The sequence below is a fragment of the Somniosus microcephalus genome, chromosome 11 (assembly GCF_052327205.1).
Source record: "Somniosus microcephalus isolate GS21.2 chromosome 11, FLI_Smic_1.0, whole genome shotgun sequence".
Taxonomy (NCBI): Eukaryota; Metazoa; Chordata; class Chondrichthyes; order Squaliformes; family Somniosidae; genus Somniosus; species Somniosus microcephalus.
In genome coordinates, this window is record NC_140997.1 from 231,363,337 (window position 1) to 231,389,265 (window position 25,929).

A 25,929-nucleotide genomic window follows, 5' to 3' on the forward strand; every position below is an offset into this window, starting at 1 on the left:
TGTTGTAAAACAGTTGATTAAAGCTTTGTTTAACGCTTAGGCCAAGTGCCTAGTAGTTTTCTTACGTCACTGTGTATTCTAATTATATATGTGAGCCCTGGTTTATGGGACAGCTACGGCATCTTTCCCTGCAGGTTTCTTATGGTACAGTTCTGTCTCTCGTCTTGTGGATAGAGGCGCCCGAGAGAGAAGCCTAAAGCATCCTAACCTGTGACTTGGTTCTTTTTTAAAAAAAAATTGTTTTCCCGTGTTCTCTCCATGTTATCCACCTGGCTCCTCCTCACAAAGACAGGGCTGTGATTATTAACTCGCCATGTGGAGAACTACAGGTGCAGATCTGTATTGTACCCGATCGCAGTGCCTTTAAAACAGGCTTGTGGGGAGAGAGTGTAGATAGAGCACGAACTAAAAGGGACAGCAGAGCCTCTCACAATTTATACATGTGTGAGCCACCACTTCTCAACTGTTGGCCACCGTATGTAAAATTAAATTTCCCCTTAGAGGGGGTGCAACGAAGGTTCACTAGATTGATTCCTGGGATGAGAGGGGTGTCCTATGAGGAGAGATTGTGTAGAATGGGCCGATACTCTCTGGAGTTTAGAAGAATGAGAGGTGATCTCATTGAAACATACAAGATTCTGAGGGGGTTGACAGGGTAGATGCCGAGAGGTTGTTTCCCCTGGCTGGAGAGTCTAGAACTAGGGGCAGAGTCTCAGGATAAGGGACTGGCCATTCAGGACTGAGATGAGGAGGAATTTCTTCACTCAGAGGGTTGTGAATCTTTGGAATTCTCTACCCCAAAGGGCTTTGGATGCTGAGTCATTGAGTATATTCAAGGCTGAGATAGATAGATTTTTAGACACTAAGGGAATCAAGGGATATGGGGATCGGGCGGAAAAGTGGAGTTCAAGTGGAAGATCAGCCATGATCTTATTGAATGGCGGAGCAGGCTCGAGGGGCCATATGGCCGACTCCTGCTCCTAATTCTTATGTTCTTAGGTTTTTAAAAAAATATTCCAGCGTTGTGTGGTGTATTTGGGATGGCTGGGGCTCACAGCAGCAGTTTTCAGCAGGCTAGGATACTTCGAAACAAGTGCCAAGTCTGGCCAACTCACTCCTAACTCCGCTCTATGTTGCTCTCCCAGCGGACAAACCTTTAAACGGCTTCTCGCCTCACGGATTCCTTTGAAAGGGAAGGAAAGTCCAGAAGAAATTACTTTTTGTTCACAGTACTTCCCAATTATAGAAAAAGAGGCTGCATATAGTGACACCATTATTCCCAGCCAGAATGGAGACGATTGGGTAATTTCCCCCGTCAATCACGCCTGGAGTAATCACTGCTGTACGTGACTGGGATTGATTTTATGCCTATAATTTATGTTTGTAACTATCCTCCACTCACTGCATTTTGCTGGAGGAATAATCCTGCTTTTATCGGGAGACGTTGCTGTAGTTCCAGTCATGAGTTCTGTTTGCTGTAGTTCTATAGACTTTGTTTAAATTGACTGTTTGCCGAGTCTAAAAAAAAATATTTTACTAACACCCTAGCTACAACTAGTCAACAGCCAGCCACAACAATCAACAGCTAGTCAGGCAGCCACTTATAGTTGATTGACTGTTAACTGCCACTGACTTGCCTCTTTTGATATGGTCATTCGGATGACGTGATGTCAAAAATAAAAAGCCCTTTAAAAGGTGCACAAACAACAACTGCAGATTGTATGCGGAACAAAATCAAAATGTTGTTATGTGAATCCACGATGCCCTCCAGAGCCCACAGGTCGCGGAAAGCCTCAAGCGTACTGGCAGACACCGCCAGCCCCCTACACCAGGGACACCCAGGCGCGGACGTGGCCGCGGAAGAGAGACAGGGAGCCGGAGCACCCACTCCCCCTGTCCCCTCCCCTTCCCTCCCTATCGATTGCGCCCTGCCTGGACCTGTTGATGGCCAGCTTGGCCAGGAGCAGACCCACGAGGAGGTCCTGTTTGCTGTGATTCCCACCTGGCCACCAACTCATTGGCTGACACAGTGGTGTCAATACTCATTCCCTATAAAGAAATACATTGGCATAAAAATGACTATTTGCGATATTAGCGTACAGATTCTTAACACATTTATGATATTCCTCTATATGCTATTTTATGGGAGGTGCTAGCCCATTTAAGATCAATGTTAAACACTTGGCTGCTAATATCACAAGCCTGAATTTCCAGACTCTAATAATGAAACGCAGTATCCTTACCTGAAGCCCTTATCTATGCTTCAGTTGTCTCGAGGTTCGATGTCATGAATGCCTCAGTCTCATTCACTCAAACTCCTGCACAAACTCCAGAATGTTTGAAAATACCTGCATGCTGCCCCGTGCTCGGTCTCACTTACCCATCATACCCATCCGCACCGAACCTCTACTGGCTCCCAGTCTCCCGATGCCCCAAATTTAAAATCTTTGTCCTTTTTTGTATATCCTTCCATGGCCTCACCCCTCCAACCTCCTCCAGCCCTACATTCAAGCCTGCATCCTATGGCTCTCCAACTCTATCCTCTCATGCACGCCCCTTTACTGCCCGGTCTATCTCTCTTCTGAATCCTTTACAGCATGGTCGGTCCCACTCTGAAATCCTGTATGGCTCGGCCTTTCTCTTCCCTATGGCCTAGTGGATCAAGGCGCTGCCTGACGCATCACTCGGTCAGACAGAGCTGAAGGTGGCAGCTTTGATCTCTGAATGAATTAGATATGGAGCTAAGACAACTACATTGGCCTTTACTGCCTTCCAACTGAGAGCAGCTAATTTAGTATCATCGTCTTCTTAGGCAGTCCCTCGGAACCGAGGATGACTTGCTTCCACACTAAAAATGAGTTCTCAGGTGACTGATGAGTCCAATGCGGGACCTACAGTCTCTGTCACAGGTGGGGCAGACGGTGGTTGAAGGGCCGGGTGGGTGGGGTACTTGGGTTGACGTGCGCTCCTTGCGCTGCCTGCGCTTGGCTTCCGCTTGCTCCCGGCGAAGAGACTCGAGGTGTTCGGCGCCTTCCCGGATGCTTCTCCTCCACTTTGTGTGGTCTTGGGCCAGGGATTCCTAGGTGTCGGTGGGGATGTTACACTTTTTCAAGGAGGCTTTGAGGGTGTCCTTGAAGTGTTTCCTCTGCCCACCTGGGGCTCTCTTGCCATGTCGGAGCTCCGAGTCGAGCGCTTGTTTTGGGAGTTTCGTATCGGGCATGCGGACGATGTGACCTGTCCATCGGAGCTGATTGAGCGTGGTCAGTGCTTCGATGCTGGGGATGTTGGCCTGAGCAAGAACACTGATGTTGATGTGCCTATCCTGCCAATGGATTTAGTACAGCCTAAGAAAGGGATTCCCTGAGTTACATGGCTCAGTACTGCGGCCAGGGGTGCTTTTACACACTGGGCCATCAGTATTTTAAAAGAAATAAGTCGCTCCGCTGTATTTGTACTAAATCCATCATCACACCCTCAATACGTAAATGTTTGTGTCTCTGAGAGGTTCCTTCTGTTGATACGAACTTCTGTTTAATCATTGCATTCCCTTATGTGTAAAGTTTGCTAATATCTGTTCCAGTGTTTGAAATTAATTCCCGTGTGTTTATTTTTACAAGAACAACGGGATCAGGGACGCCCGTGAGGTTTTTGGCAAGTTGATGAATTAATTAGTTAGACTGCCAGAATGTAGCAGAGATGCATTCAAGGGGGGAGCCAGATAAGCACATGAGGGAGAAAGGAATGGAAGAATAAGTTCATGGGGTGAGATGAAGAGGGGTGGGAGGAGGCTCGTGTGGAGCAGAAACACCGGCACAGACCGATTGGCCTATTTATGCGCTGTTAATACTTTGTAAGATGCATGGGTGGGTGCAGTAGTTATTTTGCTCCAGTGGTGTTGAGTATAATTGTTGAGTGATGTTTAAAATGGGGTTGATATTCAGTTGGGAAGTACTTGCAAGCTTAGTCATGCTCTGGGTTGCCTTTCAAACCTAAGCAATGAAAGTCTGCTAGCTGTAAGGATCCAACGTGAAGGGATTTTGTGTAATATCAAGCAGCACACTGCTAAGCATAGCAACAGCAGGAGGCCATTCAGCCCCTCGAGCCTGTTCCGCCTGTTCAATTAGATTGTGGCTGATCTGCGTCTTAACTCCAGCTACCCACCCTGGTTCCATAGTCCTTAATACTCTTGCCTAGCAAAGCTCTATTAACCTCAGTTTTGGGATTTTCAATTGACCCCCAGCCTTTTTTGGGGAGAGAGTTCCAGATTTCCACTCCCCTTTGTGTGTGAAAAAGTGCTTCCTGACATCACCTCTGAATGGCCTGGCTCTAATTTTATGGTTTTCCTTGTTCTGGACTCCCTCCACCAGAGGAAATAGTTTTTCCTCTATCTACCCTGTCAAATCCTTTAATCATCTCAATGAGATCACCCCTTAATCTTCTCTACTCGAGCTGTACCGAATTCTCGGAGTCTGCAGGATGGCTGGTGCGGTAACTGGAAAATACAGTACTGGTGGAGTAGGGGACACTGGGCTGAGATGCATTGTTGGCACACGGTTAGGGGAGCTTTACTCTGCATCTAACCGCACTGTAACTGGCCTGGGAGGGCTTGCTCTTGATGCTGCGTGCTCAAAGTAGAAAGTGTTTCATTTCCCCCGGTGCACAGTCCAACAACAACAACTTGTATCTAGAATAGCACCTTTAACCTAGAAAAACATCCCTTGGCACTTCACAGTGCCACGATCAAATAACGATGGACACCAGTAATGTTCCCCCTAATTTATTTTTTAGTGCGCGGTCCCTTTAACTGGGTGCGCGGCCCATTCAGATTTTCACGCATGCGCGGTTTCTTCCCTGTAGAAGCCTGCGAGTGAACTGCACGGGATCTCTAGACCGCTGCGCGGCCGCGCAACTTAGCAGGAGCATTGGACACCGGGCCAAAGGGGATATGAGGAGGGGCTCGGTCAAAGAGGTTGGCTTTAAGCGGGGTGGGTCTGAAAGGAGGAAATGGGAGGTGGAGAGGCGGAATGGGTTAAGGAGTGAATTCCAGAGTGTGAGATCTAAGCGGCTGGTTCCTCTGAGTCAGGCGAAGGCTGTGAATCTGAGCCAGGCATGAGTGGCGGTAGCACCGGTCACAGCGATGGGCTTGGCCCACAGGTCACCCAGAGGCAGCAGCCACGTCCCGGGGTGAGCAGGCCTCTGGTGATTCTGGGCTGAGATCTCCTAGTGCGATATCTCACCAGAGGCGATTTACCTGGGGAGTTTAGATTGACGTGAGCTGGCAGAGGCCCAGGGACCTTGGTGATCGATAGAATTTGGGCATTTGAAACTCGGCTTTGAAGTGAACAGGACACAAGGTTTTGCTCGGTTTGGTTCAGACTTTTTAAAATTCATTCATTCATGGGATGTGGGCGTCGCTGGCAAGGCCAGCATTTATTGTCCATCCCTAATTGCCCTTGAGAAGGTGGTGGTGAGCCACCTTGAACCGCTGCAGTCCGTGTGGTGAAGGTGCTCCCACAGTGCTGTTAGGGAGGGAGTTCCAGGATTTTGACCCACTGACGATGAAGGAACGGCGATATACTTCCAAGTCAGGATGGTGTGTGACTTGGAGGGGAACTTGGAGGTGGTGGTGTTCCCATGCACCTGCTGCCCTTGTCCTTCTAGGTGGTAGAGGTCGCGGGTTTGGGAGGTGCTGCCGAAGAAGCCTGAGCAAGTCGCCATGAAAGGGGGAGCGAAGCCAGTAGTGAGGGAGCAGAATGTGTGACAAGAACCAAACACAAGATCTTCAATCTTCCCGCTGTTTGGCTGGAGGAGATTTTGATGCATCCAGGACTTGATGTCAGACAATCTAACAGCACAGAACTGGCTGTGGGATCAAGGGAAGTAATGGCAAGGTAGAGCTGAGTGCCATAAGGCTGATCTCGGGTCTGAGGATAGATGTCACCGATGTGGATGAAGAAAAGGCCAAAATATAATGTCTGAGGAATAATGACCGCCCTTCTTGTAAATAAAATGATTGCAATTTGTATTTTATAAAGAATTTTTGGCGCAGATGAATAGGTGGTTAGCAGAAATTAATATCACTGCATGCCAAATCAAGTCAAGAGTTACATAGAAACACAGAAGATAGGAGCAGGAGTCAGCCATTCGGCCCCTCGAGCCTGCTCCGCCATTCAATGAGATCATGGCTGATCATCCAAGTTCAGTACCCTGTCCCTGCCTCCTCCCCATATCCCTTGATCCCTTTAACCTTAAGAAATATATCCAACTCCTTCTTGAATATATTTAATGAATTAGCCTTAACTGCCTTTTGTGGTAAAGAATTCCATAGGTTCACCACTCTCTGGGTGAAGAAATTCCTCCTCATCTCTGTCCTAAATGGCTTACCCCTTATCCTTAGACTGTGACCCCTGGTTCTGGACTCCCCCGCCATCAGGAACATCCTTCCTGCATCTAGTCTGTCTAGTCCTGTTAGAATTTTATAAGTTTCAATGAGATACCCTCTCATTCTTCTAAACTCCAGCGAATATAAGCCTAATCGACCCAATCTCTCCTCATACGTCATTCCTGCCATCCCAGGTATCAGCCTGGCGAATCTTCGCTGAACTCCTTCCATGGCAAGAACATCCTTCCTCAGATAAGGCGACCAAAACTGCACACAATACTCAAGGTGTGGTCTCACCAAGGCCCTGTACAACTGCAGCATATTATATGTAAAAGAATCTTAGCAGGGTAAAGAAAGAACAGACTTGCATTTCTATAGCACCTTTCACGACCTCAGGATGTCCCAAAGCGCTTTACAGCCAATGAAGTACTTTTTGAAGTGTAGTCACTGTTGTAATGTAGGAAACCACCCTCCACTAAACAGGTCCCTTGTTATAAGGTTACAAAGTAATAGATTTCGAAGTCGGTAATACAGTACCCACTCCTCTTGCCCAGTGCTACTTTTGGAAGTCTTACAAAACTGAGTTATAATGAGGGACCAGTTCAGTAGAGGCTGGTTTATGGGAATTCTCCAAGGAGAGCTCATGATAAAGAATAAAGGAGCCGTGCACTACTGGTGTATTTTGAAAAACTCCTTGAAGTGCGACTGCCCCCCATTTCTTTATTTCACATCAAACCTATTTTGAAGAAGAGCAGGGGAGTTCTGTCCGGCATCCTGGCCAATGTTTATCCCTCCACCAACAAATTATCCGGTCATTTATCTCATTGCTGTTTGTGGGAGCTTACTGTGCGCAGATTGGCGGCCGCGTTTCCTACATTACAACAATGACTACACTTCAAAAAGTACTTGATTGGCTGTAAAGCGCTTTGAGACGTCCGGTGGCTGTGAAAGGTGTTGTATAAATGCAAGTTTCTCCTTTATTAAATCTAGTGGCGCTATCTGAGCAGCTTCATTAATGTAATAATAGAGTTTTCTTCAACATTGTGGTATGTGATTGAAAACTTTAATCAAAAAAATGGGTGCTCCAGGGCGGTAGGAATGTCCCAGGACCTGCCAGCACGCGAAGGGTTAAAGCGCTTTGGGATTTTTTTTTGGCGGGGGTGGGGGGGGAGGAGGCCCGAGACACATTAATCAGTTATTTATTGTAAAATGTTGGGCTGAAATGGTTTTAATTAGGAATACTTCCAGGAAACTAACATCCGGTGCCATTTAACCACAAGGTTTTTACAATGACAAAAAAAGCCTTTGAAGAGGAAGTTCAGTTGTTGCATTTTGAATATACCCTGAATAAAAATGTGTGTGGGGTAGGGGTAATATGCGTGGTGACACGGAGAAAAGAGAAAAAAGAAACAAACAAAAATGCTCCTTCCCCGCAAACCAAGGCAGGCTCGCCACTGGCCCCGCGCAGGGAGTTGAACTGTGCTTGACATTGCTCCTGAACGCCATGATTTTACTTCCATAAACGTTTTGCCAGAAAGCAAAAAGAAAAGAAAGAACTTGTATTTATACAGCGCCTGTCACGCCGTCACAGAGCGCTTTACAGCCAGTGAAGTACTTTTTGAAGTGTAGTCACTGTTGTAATGTAGGAAACGCGGCAGCCAATTTGCGCACAGCAAGCTCCCACAAACAGCAATGTGATAATGACCAGATAATTTGTTTTTAGTGATGTTGATTGAGGGATAAATGTTGGCCCAGGACACCGGGGAGAACTCCTCTGCTCTTCTTCGAAATAGTGGCCATGAGATCTTTTACGTCCACCTGAGTGAGCAGACGGGGCCTCGGTTTAACGTCTCATCCGAAAGACAGCACCTCCGACAGTGCAGCACTCCTTCAGCACTGCACTGGGAGTGTCAGCCTGGATTTTGTGCTCAAGTCTCTGGTATGGGACTTGAACCCACAACCTTCTGACTCCGAGGTGAGGGTACTACCCACTGAGCCACGACTGACAATGTTCCATTCCCCAGCATCTTGGTGAGCAGAAAAAAACCCAACAGTCTATTGTCCAGCTTGTACAGTGACTTCAGTGATACAGATTTTTTGGGCTGATTTTTATTCATCCATGGACTCCATGAAACTATAATTAATTGTTTATTCTTTCATCTCACTTTCCAGTTTCTGCTTTACAGAGACTGGTAAAACTGATTAAGTCGCTTCTGAAACTTATGAATAAACTTTTTCTGAAGTAACTTTTCTCTGTGTGCCAGAGGCCTGGCTGGCATTCACTGTCTGGACTTGCACATGACGAGTGGCCACTTGTGTGAGATACTGGAGAGCAATGTTCCCTTTGTCGTGCCGCGCTTTGCTGGTCCCGTGCAGCCGGTGAGCCGTCTTTTAAATTGGAAAATCCACGCAATCGCGGAATTTTGAATGGGCCGCGTAGCCCATTAAAGGGGCCGCATGGCCCAAAGAGATTTAACATTGCTGGAGAGTGCCCAGCACCTACAGACACCCCAATCAGAGTCCGCACTTTCAGGAGAGAAGTGGAGAGAACCAGCGTAGAAGACCAAAAAATGGGGTAAAGTAGCTGTATTTAAAGGACAGGACTTAACATTTATACAGTGCCTTTCACAACCTCAGGACACCCCAAAGCATTTTACAGCCAATGAAGTACTTCTGAAGTGCAGACGACACAAAGCTGGGTGGGTGTGTGTGCTGTGAGGAGGATGCCGAGAAACTCCAGTATGATTTGGACAGGTTGGGTGATTGGGCAGATGTATGGCAGATGCAGTATAATGTGGATAAATGCGAGGTTATCCACTTTGGTGGCAAAAACAGGAAGGCAGATTATTATCTGAACGGCAATAGATTGGGAGAAGGGGAAGTGCAACGAGACCTGGGTGTCCTTGTGCACCAGTCGCTGAAGGTAAGCATGCAGGTGCAGCAGGCGGTTAAGAAGGCAAATGGTATGTTGGCCTTCGTAGCAAGAGGATTCGAGTACAGGAGCAAGGATGTCTTGCTGCAGTTGTACAGGGCCTTGGTGAGACCACACCTTGAGTATTGTGTGCAGTTTTGGTCGCCTTATCTGAGGAAGGATGTTCTTGCCATGGAGGGAGTGCAGCGAAGGTTCACCAGGCTGATACCTGGGATGGCAGGAATGACATATGAGGAGAGATTGGGTCGATTGGGCTTATACTCACTGGAGTTTAGAAGAATGAGAGGGGATCTCATTGAAACTTATAAAATTCTAACAGGACTAGACAGACTAGATGCAGGAAGGATGTTCCTGATGGCGGGGAGTCCAGAACCAGGGGGCACAGTCTAAGGATAAGGGGTAAGCCATTTAGGACAGAGATGAGGAGGAATTTCTTCACCCAGAGAGTGGTGAACCTGTGGAATTCTCTGCCACAGAAGGCAGTTGAGGTCAATTCATTAAATATATTCAAGAAGGAGTTAGATATATTTCTTAAGGCTAACGGGATTAGGGGATATGGGGAGAAGGCAGGGACAGGGTACTGAATTTGGATGATCAGCCATGATCTCATTGAATGGCGGAGCAGGCTTGAGGGGCCGAATGGCCTACTGCTGCTCCTATCTTCTATGTTTCTATATGTAGTCAGTTTTAATGTAGGGTAATGATCCCATGGCACTATTTAAAGAAGAGCAGGGGAGTTTTCCCGGTGTTCTGGTCAATATTTATCACTCAACCAACATCACTAAAACAGCAACCAATGTCTGGTCATTATGACATTGCTGGTTGTGGGACCTTGCTGTGCACTGATTGGCTGCCGTGTTTCCTACATTACAACTTCATTGGCTTTAGGACATCCTGAGGTCATGAAAGGCGCCATACAAATGCGAATCTTTTTTCATGGGCCAGACTCCGACACCTTGCCCAAGAAGCCATGCGTCGTATGTGAGGCAAGATAGCGAGCGCTTCATTGGGCAGACAACGTGTTCTCAGAGCTACTCCCGAGCGAGGCAGTGAACAGCACAGCTCAGCATGAAATAAAAAGAGAAAACGCTGGAAACACTCAGCAGGTCAGGCAGCATCTGTGGAGAGAGAAACAGAGTTAAGGTTTCAGGTCGGTGACCTTTCGTCAGAACTGGAAAATGTTAGCGATGTGACAGGTTTTTAAGCAAGTGCAGGGGCAGGGAAAGTGGGGAGGGGAGGAGAGGAAAGAACAAAAGGGAAGGTCTGTGATAGGATGGAAGGCAGGAGAGATTAATTGACAAAAGGGATGACGGTGCAAGGCAAAAGGGGGTGGTAATGGAACAAATTAAGAAACAAAAGACGGGTCTAGAAGAGCAGAAAATGACAAAAGCAAATTCATTATCAGCACCTGCTGCTCCGAAAAAATGGGGGCAGAGGTCATGATCTGAAATAGTTGAACTCCGTGTTGAGACCGAAAGATGAGGTGCTGTTACTCGAGCTTTCAGTGAGCTTCATTGGAACAGGGTAGCAGGCCGAGGACAGAGCGGTCAGCATGAAATGTTCGAGCGCACCGCGGCTGTCCGCTTGACCACAGCAGGGACACCCCCCCACTAGCCCATCGATCAGTGCTTCCAAGTAACTGCTTGCTTTTCTGTAACTCAACACCCAGTCTCCAGGTAACACCTTCCAGCTGCTGTGATCCAAGCCTCCGAGTTTCCACATCAGTAATTGTTTAAGGAACAATTGTGGTTGTCGAGAAATTAGCCGGATTCATTCAGGAAATAAATGGCATATTACACAGAATGTACAGCACAGAAACCGGCCTTTCGGCCCAACTGGTCCATATCGGGGGTTTATGCTCCTCACGAGCCTCCCCCCACCGTTCTCCATCTAACGCTAACAGCATAACCCTCTATTCCTTTCTCCCTCATATGCTTATCTAGCTGCCCTTTAAATGCATCCATACTATTCGCCTCAACCACTCCCTGTGGTAGCGAGTTCCACATTGTCACCACTCTCTGGGTAAAGAAGTTTCTCCTGAATTCCCTATTGGATTTATTAGTGACTATCTTATATTTATGGCCCCTAGTTCCTGTCTCGCCCACAAGTGGAAACTCTTCTCTGCATCCACTCTATCAAGCTCTTCCATAATTTTAAAGACCTTTATCAGGTCACCCCTCAGCCTTTTCCTTTCTAGAGTAAAGAGCCCCAGCCTGTTCAATCTTTCCTGATAGATATAAACTATTGTTGTTTTGCAGGCTTTTTTAAAATTCAAACATCCAAACAACAAGAGCAACTTGCATTTATATACCGCCTTGAACACAGGAAAAACCTCCCAAAGGCGTAATCAGACAAAAATCATCTTGGAGCCAAAGATAGAGATGATAGGAGGGCTGACTAAAAGCTTGGTCAAAGAGGTGGGTTTTAACAAAGGTCTTAAAGGAGAGAGGTGTAAGGATGGAATTCCAGAGCTTGGGTCCTGGACAGCTGAAGGCACAGTCGCCAATGGTAGAGCGAAGGGATTTGAGAATGCACAAGAGGCCAGATTTGGCGGAGGGTTGTAGGGCTGGAGGAGGTTACAGAGAATGTGAGGGATGAGGCCATGAAGTTATTTTAACACGAGGGTTAGAATTTTAAATTTGAGGCGCTGGGTGACCGAGAGCCAATGTAGGTTAGCAAGCACAGAGGTCAGAGGTGAACGGGGAGTGTGGGATTGGATTTTTGGCAGCAGCGTTTCGGATGAGCTGAAGTTTATGGAGGATGGAGGCCGGCCAGGAGAGCATTGGAATAGCTGAGTCTGAAGATGATAAAGGCATGGGCGAGGGTTTCGGCAGCAGATGGGCTGAAGCAGGGACAATGTGACAGAGGTAGAAGTAGGCGGACTTTGTGATGAAGTGGACAGGGGCTTGGAAACTCATCTCAAGGTCAAGTAGTATGACATGTTTGCATACAGTCTGGGTTATCCTGAGATAGTGGCCAGGGAGGGGTATGGATTCAGTGGCAAGGGAATGGAGTTTTTGGTCGGGCCGAAGACAATGGCTTCGGTCTTCCCAATGATGAACTGGAGAAAATTATGGCTCATCCATAACTGGATGTCAGACAAGCAAGCTAACCGCGTGAGGGCAAAATCAAATCAAATCAAATCAACTTTTATTGTCATTGTTAGTGCACAAGTGCAGTACAACGAAATGTAGGCTTGCGGCTCCCGAGAGTGTACATTTGGATTAAGACATTTAAACATTCAACATACATTTGGCTTGTAGTATATTAACATAAATATGACCATAATAAAGTGCATTGGCAGATGTGCAGGCTTTAGAGTTTATTTGTGGAGTTCAGTAGGATGACAGCCCTGGGAAAGAAGCTGTTCCTAAATCTGGTCGTACGGGTGCGAATGCATCTGTAGCGTCTCCCAGCTGGTAGGAGGGCGAACAGACTGTGGCTGGGGTGGGTAGGGTCTTTGATGATGGACCGTGACCTCCGTAGACAGCGTTTCTGGTATATGTGCTCTATGGTCGGTAGCCGGGTGCCGGTAATGCGTTGGGCAGTTTTGACTACCCGCTGCAGGGCTTTCCAGTCATAGTAGCTACAGCTGCCATACCATACTGTGATACAGTTCGTCAGGATGCTCTCTATTGTGCAGCGGTAAAAGTTAGAGAGGATCAGGGGTGACAGATTACATCCCTTCAGCCTCCTTAGGAAATATAGGCGCTGCTGGGCCTTCTTCACCAGAGAGGAGGTGTTGAGGGACCAGGAGAGGTCTTCCGTGATGTGGACTCCGAGGAACTTAAAGCTGTCCACCCTTTCCACCACAGCCCCATTGATGTGGATGGGGGTGTGACTTCCGCCTTTGGACTTCCTGAAGCCCACAATGATTTCTTTTGTTTTCTTGGTGCAGTGGAGAGGTCAAGAGAAGCAGTGGAGAGATAGAGCTGGGCATCATCAGCATACATGTCTTCAGATGAGGAGCAGCATGTAGATGAAGAGGAGTAGGGGCCCAAGGATAGATCCTTGTGTGACTCTATATAGAGGTAACAGTGCAGGAACAGGAAGAGAAGACATTGCTGGAGGTGCTCTGGGAACGGTTGGATAGCTAAACATGAAACCAAGCAAAGGTATTGCAATTTTAAGGCTCCTTTACTACAGTCAATCTTCCATGATGTTGTATACAGAATTGTCAAAATCGAATGTAGTCTTCAAGTGAAGTGGGGTTAGAGAAAGGGGGATAATTCGACCAAGTCCCCCTTTCCAGTCTGTCCTTATTTTTATGTGTTTCCATTGTAAATTTCTGTGTCCACATTTATAATGGAGACTTCCTATCTCAACATGTTTTGCAGTAATTGCACCCTCCTGACAGTGGAGGTACTGTACTGCCGCCACTGGTGGGAGGCTGTAATTACAGTGTGACAAGTTTACATAGGCAATTTCCATTATACAGGAATTTACAATGGAAAAAATTGACAGAACCTGCATACAAGCCTTAGATTTCTAATTTATTATCGATAGATAGTAATATACAGGTCCAGAATTGACCATTGCGTTGTCATCAACAGCCAAAATGGTCAAAAATCCCATACTATCTATCTCCTATATCCCTCAGTTGCTTCTTTCACTTAAAAAAAAACTGATCCAACTCTCTCTCGAATTTGCTAACACTTTTTGCCTCCACTGTTTGCTGGGCATTCTGTTCCACGCATTCCCCCGCTCTCTGTGTGTAAATTAGTTAAAACTAAACTGCCTGCTCACTTTCCCCTCCCTGAGCCCAATTCCGTCCTCCCCGGTTCCAAGGGTTTGTTGTTGCCTCGACCAAGTTTATCCGCACCTCTTCGATCCTTGAAAACTTTGATACTGTCTCCCCTGAGCTGCCTTTTCTCCAGTGTAAATTCTCTTAATGCATGGCTGCTTTTTGCCAGCCTGGGATTCTGTGGCTCTGTTCACGTTGGGCTTTATTACCAGTTAATCAGATAACCTTGAAAGGTTCAAATTTAAGAAACTAGATCCTCCCTTACATTTTATTGTATTTTTAATTCTTCCTCTCTCCCCCCGTCATGAGCTGCTAGGATTGGTTGGAGTGGGGTTATGTTCGGGAATTGAGTCAATGATATACAAGTACAGAAGTGTGGAGCAAAATCACTACTCTTGCTAAGGGTGAATTTATTTAGAGCGAGATTTCTTGCCCGTTGAGGCCATTGCTTCCTGCTGCTCAATAGAAATCCATACGTTTACAATTCCCCCCCCTCCCCATTTTTTAAAATGTATTTAATTATATAGAAATGTACAAATGGCTTTTTAAAATAGATATAATTGTACAGAAATACTCATTTCCAATTCCTTCGCTTCTTAAAATGTACTTAAAAAGGTACACATTTAAAATCTTCCTGCTTTTTAAAACATAGACTATTATGTAGAAATGTGCAGATTTACAATTCTGCTTTTTAACATTAACTTAATTATAGATTGATGTCCTTGTGCAGCTCAGTCGGGATGGTGACCCTACTTGAGCTCTTCCTCCCTCCCTCCCTCCCACACATGGTTCTCCGGCTGAGAGCCGACATGCTTTCAGGCCCCTTGCATTTATATAGCACCTTTAACATAGTAAAATGTCCCAAGGCGCTGTACAGGAGTGTACACCGAGCCAAAGAAGGAGATGTTAGGACAGATGACCAAATGTTTCGTCAAAGAGGTAGGTTTTAAGCAGCGTCTTAAAGGAGGAGAGAGAGGCGGAGAGGTTTAGGGAGGGAATTCCAGAGCTTAGGGCCCAGGCAGCTGAAGGCACGGCCGCCAATGGTGGGGTGATAGAAATTGGGGATGCTCAAGGAACGCAGCGATCTTGAGAGTTGTAGGGCTGGAGGAGGTTACGGAGCTGGGGAGGGGCGAGACCATGGAGCGATGAGAATTTTAAAATCGAGGCGTCACCCAACTCACTTCTGCACCACCAGGTGCAGTATAAGTGTGTTCAAGTGAATAGCACAGATGCATTTAAGGGGAAGCGAGATAAGTACAGGTGGGAGAAAGGAATAGAAGGATATACTGGCAAGGTGAGATGAAGTAAACAGTGGCACAGACCAGTTGGACTGAATGGCCTGTTTCTGTGCTGTAATTATATCTAATTCGATGCATGTCTGGAGAGAGACCGGGATCAAGGGACATGGAGGAGTTGGTCTGTGAATGATGTTTGTTGGGTTGTTTTTCATTCCTAGAGCTATTTTGGTTTTTCAGGTGATACGGGCCCGTGCAACTTGTCCCCACTCAACCCCCCGCCCCCCCCCTTGCTATCTCCCCGAAATGAATGCACGTTGGTTACGTGGAGGGGCTACCTGCTTTGCATGGGATTTTAAAGTGCTTTGTAATTTCCTGAATTAACTGTTGTCAATATGTAGAAAACTTCACCTAAAATGGAGTGCAGATGGGCTTGGTGTAGGGTCAGCGCGCTGTGTGTTTTTAATCAGCTCCAGTCTTTCAGCTGAAGGCAATTGCTTGGAAGTAGAAGAAAATAATTTTGTTTTAAAAGGCACCAATTGCCCTTCTTGTAGGTTTGAATCTGAACTAATCTTCATCGGGTTTTATTGATTCATCATTTTTTAAAATACGTGAGTTGAACCTTTTTCCGTTTAACCACTCTGTTGAAATGCATTGGAGACGGGCAATAAATGTCTGCCTTGCCAGTGACGCTCGCATTCAGAGAATGAATTAAAATAAAAATTCTTCTCCACACATTTTGTCCTTCCTCACCGCCTAGTATCTCTTAAGCTGTGCTCTATTAATGATCAAACTAGCTGATTGGACAGCCTGCTCCCAGGCCCGCCATTGGACGAGCTGCTCCCAGGCCCGCCGTTGGACGAGCTGCTCCCAGGCCCGCCGTTGGACGAGCTGCTCCCAGGCCCGCCGTTGGACGAGCTGCTCCCAGGCCCGCCGTTGGACGAGCTGCTCCCAGGCCAGTGATCAGACCGGTTATGTGGACAGACTAGGCTTGTATTCCCTTGTGTATAGAAAATTAAGAGTTGATCTAATTGAGGTGTTTAAGATGATTAAAGAATTTGACAGGGTGGATGGAGAGAAACTATTTCATCTGGTGGGAGATTCCAGAACAAGGGGGCACAACCTTAAAATTAGAGCCAAGTCATTCAGGGGTGATGTCAGGAAGCACCACTTCCCACAAAGGGGAGCGGAAATCTGGAACTCTCCCCCCAAAAAGGTGTTGGGGTTGGGGGTCAATTGAAAAATTCAAAACTGAGATTGATAAAGTTTGTTAGGCAAGGGTATTGAGGTTTACAGAACCAAGGCGGGTAGATGGAGTTAAAATACAGATCAGCTGTGAACTAATTGCATGGCGGAACAAACTCGAGGGGCTGAATGGCCAATATTTATCCCTCAATCAGCATCACTAAAACAGATGATCTGGCCATTATCACATTGCTGTTTGTGGGAGTTTGCTGTGCACAATTTGACTGCCGCGTTTCCCACATTACAACAGTGACCACACTTCAAAAAGAAAAAGTACTTCATTGGCTGTAAAGCATTTTGGGATGTCCTGAGGTGGTGAAAGGCGCTATATAACTGCAAGTCTTTCTCTCTCCGGAAACCTTTTGCTGCGCGCATCTCCACATCAGAGAGCGGGAACTTGGGTTGTGGAGAAATGTGCGTGCGCGTCTAAACTTTTTCCCTCAAAGACTCGAGCCGTTGTCCTCTTTTACTCAGCGAATAAATCCATCCGGCACACTTTCTGAAGACAGGAATACTCGAGATGAAGGAAAAACCCCCTTCAATATTAGCCCGGAGATGTGCTCGCGAGATTTTTTTTTTTAACAACGGGCTCCACTTGACAGTCTGAACATTATTGTGCATTTATGTAAAGAGTCTGAGAGAAAGTTTGTTGCAGTCTCACATCAGCAAATTTCTCTAACGACTTCAGATCAAACTTCAAACGAGTCACTGGAGACTGACCTTTGATGAATTAATGCTGATAATTGACATAATTTCAGGAAAACATGAAAAGCTTCCTCTATATGACCGTACAGTGACGCCACACATTCTGCACAGGAAAATATATGTTCCCAGAATAACACAGGATGTCTTCAATTATTTAATAAATTATAATTTTTTTTTTTAGGAATTGCTCCTAACTTTTTTGGCATTTCCTCTTAAGAGGCACAGGATAGATCATGCACATTCATTTACTTCAGTAACACAGGGCGAAGGCTGTGCATTTCTAACTAGCCTGCAGATTCTGCACATGGTTCAAATATTCACTTGCATGTTCCAAATGCCAAAATCGCTCCCTGCAAGATAACCTTTTTTTGTTTCTATTTTAGTGTTTTAACTTTTTCTTTCCCTCATCCAATAAAGATTTGCATTCCTATAGCGCCTTTCACAACCTCAGGACATCCCATAGTGCTTTACAGCCAATGAAATACTTCCTTTTTTGAAGTGTAGTCACTGTTGTAATGTGGGAAATGCGGCAGCCAATTTGCGCACAGCAAGCTCCCACAAACAGCAATGTTTTAGTGATGTTAATTGAGGGATAAATATTGGCCAGGACACCGGGGAAACCTCCCCTGCTCCTCTTCGAAATAGTGCCTTGGGATCTTTTACGTCCACCTGAGAGAGCAGACGTGGCCTCGGTTTAAAGTCTCATCTGAAAGACAGCACCTCCGACACTGCAGCACTCCTTCCCATCTCAATTTCCCTCCTCTCCTGAAGGCAATGACTCTCCTGAGCTACTGTTCCACAGGCCAGGCTCCTATACCATGCCCAAGTGTCCATTCTTACAGCACGAGCCTAGATAGAGAGTATCAGCAGGGTATTCGACAGCAGTAGGCATTGCCACCAAGCACAATCATGTTGTCACCCGATGCCCGTGTTTTTTCTTTGGTCAGTCGGGTCTCTGATACGTGTGGCAACCCATCATCATGTTTCCATAATCAAGCCACCGGCCACTATGGAGTGCACACATCTGGAGACCACTCCAGATAGCTTGGGTGCAGAGGGGTAGAACCGTGGCCTGGGAGCCCCCGAAGTGTGTGTGCAGCACTACTGCTGGGGTTTAACCAGCTAAAACCGCACAGCCTGTCGGCGAAGAACACTGGGCAAGATTCCCACTGCCAGGATCACCCAACCTGCTGGGGCATTGACTTGCAGGGATACCTGGGGTTTGGGTATCAGATTACCGAGTCTAGCATGGAAGGTTAACACGTTTTTGCATAGAATTCCTTTGCTCTCCTTTTTTAGGGGAGGTGCAGCAGACAATAAAGGTTTTCAAGCGGACCCATTAAGCGTTTGCCCACTAATTTTGGGGTTGCAGCAGTGACTTCTGTTTCCTACATTACAACAGCGACTGCACTTCAAAACAAACCTACTTCACTGGCTGTAAAGCGCTTTGGGACGCCCGGTGGTCGTGAAAGGCGCTATAGAAATGCAAGTCTTTTTGTCTTTGTTCCTGACGTGCCGTGCCTCCTCCTTATACCTTTTATTTCAACCTCGGTCGTATCTTGCACCAGGAACCTTGCCTTCTGAATTTCAGTGTTGCGAACACCCGGAGTCATGTGATGCAGCGACCGATGTTCCCTCTTTTTTTTTGTTCCCTTTAAGGAGCTCGTGCGGGCCGTTCAGAATTCCGCACGTACGTGGGTTTTCTATTTAAAAGCCGGCTCACCGGCTGTCCGAGACCTTCACAGCGCTGTGCGGCTGCGCAACTTAACGGGAACGTTGGGCACAACCTCTTTCAAAGTTGCCGGTTGCAAACACTGAGATGGGGGGGAAAATGAACCATCATTCTCGAAATATTCCAGAAGTGAATAGCTGTCAATAAATTACAAGAAAGTAATCCAATCTCCGCATCCCGTCCCTGCTTTGATACAATCTGAGCCCCTCTGTCTCACTGCTTTTTATAGCACAGGCCTGTGAGCAGTGATTTTCAGTGGTTGATTTTTCTGTCGGGACTACTTCCTCAGTTTCCTCATTCGGATAAACCTACCTCCCCCTGTGAATTTGACTTTTTTCCCACCTCTTTCCCTTTTTATTTTTTGCTTTAATTTCATTTTTTTCTTATTTATTAATTTTTGTGCTCCTCAAAGTGGGAGATGTTGGCGCTGGGGAACGGAACACTTCAGTCACCCACTGTCAACATTGAATACACCCACATCAGGTACAGCACGGGTTAAATACAGAGTAAAGCTCCCTCTACACTGTCCCATCAAACACTCTCAGGGCAGGTACAGCACGGGTTAGATACAGAGTAAAGCTCCCTCTACACTGCCCCATCAAACACTCCCAGGGCAGGTACAGCACGGGTTAGATACAGAGTAAAGCTCCCTCTACACTGTCCCATCAAACACTCCCAGGGCAGGTACAGCACGGGTTAGATACAGAGTAAAGCTCCCTCCACACTGTCCCATCAAACACTCCCAGGGCAGGTACAGCACGGGTTAGATACAGAGTAAAGCTCCCTCTACACTGTCCCATCAAATACTTCCAGGGCAGGTACAGCACGGGTTAGATACAGAGTAAAGCTCCCTCTACACTGTCCCATCAAACACTCCCAGGGCAGGTACAGCACGGGTTAGATACAGAGTAAAGCTCCCTCTACACTGCCAATCAATGTGCCTCAGCTCCTATCTCAAAATAGCACACCGTAAGAACCAGTATACCATTCCCCATGTCCAGTACCGGCCATCCTTGCCATCTCTGTGAAATGGAGGCCTATTGCTAAATTAGCATAGGAACTAGATTGGGATGCCCAAACATTTTTCAAGAAAAGACTTTAGCCTGTCTGGGAATCGAACACGAGTGAAAGGTCCACCGTTACTGCACCAACCATTCCCGTTTGTGGTGTGATGCTTGGTTCTGTGTCTCTTGCTCTCATTCTCCGTGGCTGCGCATTGACACTTTTCTGTTTGACATCATTCATTCTATTTGATGCGCCTTCAATAACTCAAAGACAAGGAGTTTAAAGGATTCAACCGAAGGCTTTTAATCACTAAGAACATTGCGAACATTGCAGGTCTTTCCACATCGGATTCGTCTGGTAGAAATGACTCATACAGCTCTTGAGACCTTTATATGACAAAAGACAGGGGCGGAGCCAATACACACAATAGGAACAAAAGGGGGCGGTACACACAATACAGAGCAGGTAAAACACAGTGGCTGATGAAGGCATATATTTCATCACATTCACCCCTTCTACAGATTTAGTCTGTCCGGGGGTGTGATAGTCCTTCCTGAACGTCGCAACAGTACCTCGGGTTCTGACTGGGAGTCCGTGGTGCCCTCCTGGGCATACCCATGTGCTGGGGGTGTTGCAGGTACTTCTGGGGGTGGTGGAGGTTCTTCTGGGGGTGGTGGTGATGGGTCGTCGTCGAGTCCTGCCGAGGTGAGGTCCTTTATGGACACGGTGTCCTCACGCCCGTCGGCGTGCTTGACGTACGCGTACTGTGGGTTTGCGTGGAGTAGGTGTACTGCCTCCACGAGGGGATCCGTTTTGTGGCCCCTCACATGCTTCCGTAATAGGACTGTCCCTGGGGTGGAGAGCCACGAGGGTAGGGGCACTCCTGAGGTTGATTTGCGGGGAAAAACAAACATCTTCTCATGAGGAGTGGTGTTAGTAGCAGTACACAGTAGCGACCTTATCGAGTGGAGTACGTCTGGGAGGACCTCTTGCCAGCGGGAGGTGGGGAGGCCTTTAGACCTTAGTGCTAAGGTGACCGCCTTCCACACTGTTGCGTTCTCCCTCTCCACTTGCCCATTACCCCGGGGGTTATAACTAGTGGTCCGACTCGTGGCTATCCCTTTCGACAGCAGGTATTGGCGCAGTTCGTCGCTCATGAACGACGCCCCCCCTGTCAGTGTGGATGTAGTTAGGCATGCCGAACGTGCAAAACAGGTTGCCGAGGCACTTGATGACCGTGGCACTGGTCATGTCTGGGCAGGGGTAGGCGAATGGGAAGCGGGAGTACTCGTCCACAATGTTGAGAAAGTACACATTGCGGTCGGTGGAGGGGAGTGGTCCCTTGAAATCTAAGCTCAGGCGCTCGAATGGCCGTGTAGCTTTGATCAGGTGGGCTCGGTCGGGCCTGAAAAAACGGGGCTTGCATTCCGCACAGGTGCGGCAGTCCCTGGTCATCGACTGGACCTCCTCGATGGAATAGGGCAGGTTACGGGATTTTATAAAGTGAAATAGCCGGGTGACCCCCGGGTGGCAGAGGCCATTGTGGAGGCCCTGTAGCCTGTCCCCCTGGATGCTGGCACACATCCCTCGTGATAGGGCGTCGGGGGATTCGTTGAGGGTCCCCGGCCTATATATTATGTTGTACTCAAACGTGGAGAGTTCGATCCGCCACCTGAGAATTTTGTCGTTCTTGATCTTCCCCCTCTGTTGTTAAACATGAAGGCTACCGACCGCTGGTCGGTAAGCAGGGTGAAGCGTTTGCCGGCTAGGTAGTGCCTCCAGTGCCGCACTGCCTCCACTATGGCCTGGGCCCCCTTCTCTACCGAGGAGTGCCTGATCTCGGGCCCTTGGAGGGTTCTTGAGAAAAAGGCTACGGGCCGCCCATCCTGGTTGAGGGTGGCTGCTAATACGAAGTCGGACGCATCGCTTTCGACCTGGAAAGGAATGTTTTCGCCCACTGCCTGCAGCGCGGCCTTCTCAATGTCGTGTTTAATGCTGTTGAAGGCAGCGTGGGCCTCGGCCGTGAGCGGGAAGGACGTTGATTTCAGGAGGGGACGGGCCTTGTCGGAATAATTGGGGACCCATTGGGCGTAATAGGAGAAGAACCCCAGGCACCTTTTCAGGGCCTTGGGAGTGTTTGGTAGGGGTAGCTCCCATAGGGGGCGCAATCGGTCGGGGTCTGGACCGATTTCCCCGTTTTCCACCATGCAGCCCAGGATACAGAGGCGCGTGGTGCTAAAGACACACTTATCCCCGTTGTAGGTGAGATTGAGTCTGAGGGCGGTTTTTAGAAATCTCGCGAGGTTCGAGTCGTGGTCTTGCTGGTCGTGGCCGCAGATGGTGACATTGTCTAGGTATGGGTAGGTGGCTGTTAACTGGTTCTCATCGACCATGCGGTCCATCTCCCGCTGGAAGACCGAGACCCCATTCGTTACCCCAAAGGGGACTCTGAGGAAGTGGTAGAGGTGTCCGTTCGCCTCGAAGGCGGTGTATGGACGGTCCTCCAGCCTAATGGGGAGCTGGTGGTATGCCGATTTTAGGTCGATGGTGGAAAACACCCGGTATTGCGCGATTTGGTTAACCATATCCGCTATGCGGGGCAGAGGGTAGGCGTCTAGCTGGGTGTATAGATTAACCGTCTGGCTATAATCTATCACCATCCGCTTCTTTTCGCTACCCTTAACTACTACTACCTGGGCGCGCCACGGGCTGGTACTGCATTCGATGATACCCTCCCGCTTGAGTCTTTCTACTTCCGACGCAATGAACCGTCTGTCCTCCCAGCTGTACCGCCTACTCTTGGTCACTATGGGTCGACAGTTGGGTGCGAGGTTGGCGAACAGAGAGGGCGGCTTGACCTTCAGGGTAGCCAGACCGCACACTGTGAGGGGCGGCTGGGACCCACCGTAGGTAAGTGTGATACTTTGGTGGTGGCACTGGCAGTCCAGACCCAAGATCACGCTCACACAGAGATCTGGCATTATCAATAGTTTAAAATCTCTGTAATCAGTGCCTTTTACCGACAACATAACCGCGCAGAAACCTGTAATTTTTGAGGTATGAGTCTTATCAGCCATGGCGATTTTGCCCTGTGTGGGGACTATCGTTAGTGAAAGTCGTTTTACCAGGCTAGGATGAATAAAGCTTTCGGTGCTCCCGCAGTCAATCAAGCATTTAACCTTGTTCCCGTTTACCTCTATGTCCATCATCGATTTAGACAACGGATGCGGCCTGGATTGATCCACTGTGATCGAGGCCACCAGTGGGTCCTGGAGGTCCGTGTAGTCGGGGCAAGATGGTGGACTCCATGAGGGTGGACAAGATGGCGTCCAAGATGGCCGCCCCCACGGCGCGCATGCGGCGGTGGCGGAGTTGGAGGCGGGGTTCTCTCTGCAGACTTTGCTGAAATGTCCTTTCTTCCCGCATTTAAAACAGGTGGTGCCCTTCGCTGGGCACATGCCTGGAGTGTTTGTCCTGGCCGCAGAAGTAGCATTTCAGGCCCCGATGCATCGCGGCAGTAGTGGGGCTCCTGGGAGGGGGCTGGGGCTCCGATGGTGCTGGGCTGGCCTGAGACCTGGGAGGTGAAGATGGCTTCCAAGATGGCGGCCCCCATGGCGCGCACGAGGCGGAGTGGGCCGCGTGGCCTGAGGAACAGGATTCAGAGTTCCTCTGGGCCATATCCAGCGATCGCGCTATGTCCATAGCCTGTTTTAAGTCCAGTCCCTCCTTTTCAAACAGTTTCTGCCAAATGTAATTTGAACTGAGGCCCGCAATAATGGAGTCTCGGATCAGCTCCTCCGTGTACACGATGGCAGACACGGCCTTACAGTTACAGTCTCTGCCCAGTACTTTTAGGCTTAGCATGAAGTCCTCTAGTGACTCATCATGCCGCTGCGTGCGAGTAGTCAGAAGATGCCTGGCGTACACCTCGTTTATTGGCCGCACGTAGTGGGCCTTCAGAATGGTGCAGGCATCCCCGTAGCTGGTGGCATCTTGGATGAGAGGGGAGACCCGATGGCTCACCCAGTTTCGCAGGATTCCCAGTTTCACGTCTCCGGTGGCGGTCGCGGCTGCTATGGCGGTGGCTGAGTTTGCGATGAAAAATTCGAAGCATTGGAACCAGTGTCCGAACTGTGTGGCTGCGTCTGAGGCATGGGGGTCCAGATCCAAGCGCTCTGGTTTCAGGAGTCGATCCATCTTGGTGTTTTAGTGATTAAAATTGATGCGCCTTCAATAACTCAAAGACAAGGAGTTTAAAGGATTCAACAGAAGGCTTTTAATCACTAAGAACATTGCGAACATTGCAGGTCTTTCCACATCGGATTCGTCTGGTAGAAATGACTCATACAGCTCTTGAGACCTTTATATGACAAAAGACAGGGGCGTAGCCAATACACACAATAGGAACAAAAGGGGGCGGTACACACAATACAGAGCAGGTAAAACACAGTGGCTGATGAAGGCATATATGTCATCACACTATTCACCAGTCCTTTTCTCTACAGTTGCCGTGTGCACGGGCGTAATCTGTCAACCAGCCGGACCAGGCTGAGAGGGTTAAATTATGAGGACAGTTTACATAGACTAGGCTTGTATTCCCATGAATATAGAAGATTAAGGGGTGATCTGATCGAGGTGCTTAAGCTGATTAAAGGAGTTGATAAAGCCAAAGTAAAGCTCCTTCCACCAAACACCAAAGGCTCCGGAATTCCCTCCCTAAACCTCTCCAGCTCTCTACCTCCCTCCCTCCTTGTGACCAAGCTGTTGCTCACCTGTCCTAATATCTTACGTGGCTCTGCCAAGTGTTCGTCTGGTTTGCGCTCCTGCGCAGCACCTTGGAATGTGTTATGACGTTAAAGGTGCTATATAAATGTAAGTTGTTCTTGATAGGGTAGTTAGAGAGAAACTGTTTCCTGTGGTGGGAGGGTCCAGGAGAAGGGGGCAGAATTAGAGCTAGGCTGTTCAGGGGTGATGCCAAGAAGCACCTTTTCACACTAAGGGTAGTGTAAAAGTGGAACACTCTCATTCAGAAAGCTGTTGGGGCTGGGGGTCAGTCAAAAATGTCAAAACTGAGATTGATAGCTTTTTGTTAGTTAATGTTATTAAGGGCTATGGAACCAAGGCGGGTAGATGGAGTTAAGATACAGATCAACCATGAATGGCGGAACAGGCCCGAGGGGCTGAATGGCCTCCTCCTGTTTCAATGTTCCTTGCACCTTCCCAATAGTGGGTATGTGAGGCAGACTCCCAGCAAAGGCTGTTGAGGCTTTGCTTGTGGCTCAGTGTCGGTAATCCCTGGAGAATAAAACTGCAATGTGAACAAATCCAAAAAATGGAGTTTGGAATTGACATTCAGATGTACCCAATGGTGCTATTTGTATTGCACACGTCAAAGCTAAAAACAGAAAGTGCTGGGAAAAGCACAGCAGGTACATCAGCATCTGAGAGAGAAAAATCACAGGCTAATTTTTTTATTGAATTTTAATTTAATTTGTGTTTAAAATCACGAAGGGTTTAGATAGAGTAAATAAAGAGAAACTGTTTCCAATGGCTGAAGGGTCAATAAGCAGAGGACACAGATTTAAGGTGATTGGCAACAGAACCAAAGGCGACATAAGGGACCCGGGTTCAAATCCGGCCTCGGGTGACTGTCTGTGTGGAGTTTGCACATTCTCCCCGTGTTTGCGTGGGTTTTCTCCAGGTGCTCCGGTTTCCTCCCGCAGTCCAAAGATGTGCGGGTTAGGTTGATTGGCCATGATGAAAATTGACCCTTAGAGTTAGGGGGGATTGAATGCGTGGGGTTATGGGGTTACGGGGATAGGGCTTGGGTGGGATGGCTGTCGGTGTAGGGACCGGGTGCTAGGGTTTGGATGATCAGCCATGATCTCGTTGAATGGCGGAGCAGGCTCGAAGGGCCGAATGGCCTACTCCTGCTCCTATCTTCTATGT

At 47.9% G+C, this 25,929-nt stretch overlaps 1 protein-coding gene across 2 annotated transcripts in view; it reads left to right on the top strand.

Annotated features, from left to right (window-relative positions):
• Positions 1–25,929, top strand: part of eefsec (eukaryotic elongation factor, selenocysteine-tRNA-specific) — a 421,957-nt gene that overhangs the window by 241,909 nt on the left and 154,119 nt on the right. The gene's annotated exons all lie outside the window — the stretch shown is intronic.